This window comes from Elephantulus edwardii, unplaced genomic scaffold, assembly GCF_000299155.1.
Source record: "Elephantulus edwardii isolate Elephantulus edwardi_28Jun2011 unplaced genomic scaffold, EleEdw1.0 scaffold00045, whole genome shotgun sequence".
Lineage (NCBI taxonomy): Eukaryota > Metazoa > Chordata > Mammalia > Macroscelidea > Macroscelididae > Elephantulus > Elephantulus edwardii.
The window spans coordinates 16,920,611-16,922,999 of NW_006399795.1; the positions used below are offsets into that span (position 1 = coordinate 16,920,611).

General features: G+C 49.1%; 1 pseudogene; it reads left to right on the forward strand.

Moving 5' to 3' along the window:
* Positions 1-940: 940 nt before the first annotated feature.
* Positions 941-1,554, forward strand: LOC102854522 (annotated as a pseudogene).
* Positions 1,555-2,389: the final 835 nt, after the last annotated feature.

Genomic DNA, 2,389 nt, shown 5'->3' on the forward strand with positions numbered 1-2,389 from the left:
TGCATAACGCAGATTGTTGATGAGTCTTCCTTCAATCCCGATACCACACTTCTCTTCATACAGCCCAGCTTCCCAGATAATCTGTTCTGAATATAGATTGAAAATGCATGGAGACAGAATACATCTGGGGTGTGCACCCGTTCTGATTTTGAACCATGCAGTGTCTCCTTGCTCTGTTCTGACGACTGCCTCCTGGTCCAGGTATAGATTTTATACAAGCACAGTCAAATGTTCTGGAGATTCCCATTCTTTTCAGAATTGCCCAAAGCTGAACAACCACCTGGCCAACTGACTGGAAGAGAGCTAGATTTGTTCCCATTCCAAAGAAAGGTGACCCGACTGAGTGTGGAAATTATCGAACAATATCATTAATCTCACATACAAGCAAGCAAGATTCTGCTGAAAATTATCCAAAAATGACTGGGGAGCAACACATCAACAGAGCACTGTCAGATGTGCAGCCTGGGTTTAGAAGAGGCTGTGGTACTAGGGATATTATAGTTAGTGTTAGATAGATCTTGGCTGAAAGCTGAGAGCACCGGAGGAATGTCTATCTGTGTTTAATTGACTATGCAAAGGCATTTGATTGTGTGGATCACAACAAACTGTGGCTGACTCAGAAAAAATTTTGTATGCTCTAATGATTTATTAATTGCAAATGTTATTTTTGTTGTTTTTTACATGCTATGGAGTTGCCTGTAACTCCTGAACCAATCTCACTAACTCTGACACACTAATCCCATTGCCCCAGTTAAAGTGTCAATTCATCTCATCTGGCATTTTCCTCTCCTGCACTGTCCCTCCACCCTTCCAAGCATGATGTCCTTCTTCAAGGATTGGTACTTCTGGCCACATGCCCAAAGTATCATTGCAAATACCTTTTTTAAAAAAAAAACAAAAAACAAAAAACAAAAACACAAACGGGGGAAAACAGATCAGCCGGGTGGATGCAATGTGCTTGGGGCCCGCCTGGAGCCACGCCATGCTGTAAGCCACCAACCCCGGGCCGCATCCCTAAGCTCTTCTCCGTACTGATGCAGATGCGCTTTGATGGGTTGCTTGGCTTCCCAGGCGGCTTCGTGGACCAGCGCTTCTGGTCGCTGGAGGACAGGCTGAACCGCATACTGGGCCTGGGCCTGGGCTGCTTGCACCTCACGCAGGCGGACTACCTGGGCTCGCACCTGACCGAGGGTCCGCAGTGCGTCTTGGCGCACGTGTATGCGCGGTACCAGACGCTGGAGCAGCTGAACGCCCGTGGAGCTCAGCACAGGGCACGTGCGCCACCACGGCTTGGAGGTGCTAGGGCTGGTGCGCGTTCTCCTGTGCACCCAGGACTGCGTGGGTGGGGGCCTTTCCCAGCTTCCTCAGCAACGCCTTCATCAGCACTGCCAAGTGCCAGCTGCTCTTTGCCCTGAAGGTGCTAACATGATGCCCGGGGAGAAACTGGCTGAGATCCTGGCTGCCGCCACGGAACGGCAGAAGAAAGCCCTGGAGGAGCTGCTGCCCAGCTGCGTGTGCCACTCGCCTGACTGTGCTCTGCACCCTGAGATGTGACCCCGTTCAAGTGTGCCTCCTGGTGTGTATGTGTGTGTGTGTGTGTGTGTGTGTGTGTGTTTACGTGCCCTGGGGGCCTAGAGCAGTGCCACGTGGGTGGGGCCAGGTACCACTTAGGTGTGCAGGGCCGAGCTGCCAGCTGCTTGCCCACCCCACATTAGTCCCTGTGGAGGCTTTGAGCTGTTTCCCAGGGGTGTCGTGTGAACTACCTTTGGCTTTTTTTGTTGCTTTTTTTCCCCACTTGCTATGCATCTGAGAGTCGGACAATGAATAAGGATGACAGAAGAATTGATGCTTTTGAATTGTGGTGTTGGAGAAGAGTACTTGCCGAAAGAACAAACAGATGAGTCTTGGAGAAAGCGCAGCCAGAATGCTTCCTAGAGGCAAGGATGGTGAAGCTTTGTCTCACATATTGTTGTTAGGAAAGGCTATTCCTTGGAAAGAGATATCATGCTTGGAAAGGTGGAGGGTCAAAGAAAGAAAGGAAAGCCCTCAACCAGATTGGATTGATCCAGTGACTGCAGCACCATATGGAGTCAAGTGTGTCGGAGAAGATGAGGGTGGTCCAGGATAGGTTAGGGTTCAGATCTATTATTCACAGGGGTTCTATGAGTTGTAGTAGACTTGATGGCAGCTAACAACAAAACAACATCTGACAACAACTACCTGGCCGACTGACTGGAAGAGACACATATTTGTTCCCATTACCAAGAAAGGATGTGGAAATTATCAAACAATATAATTAATATCACCTGTAAGCAAGATACTGCTGAAGATCATTCAGAAACCGCTAGAACAGTACATAGACAGGGAACTGCCAGACGGTCAAGCAGGA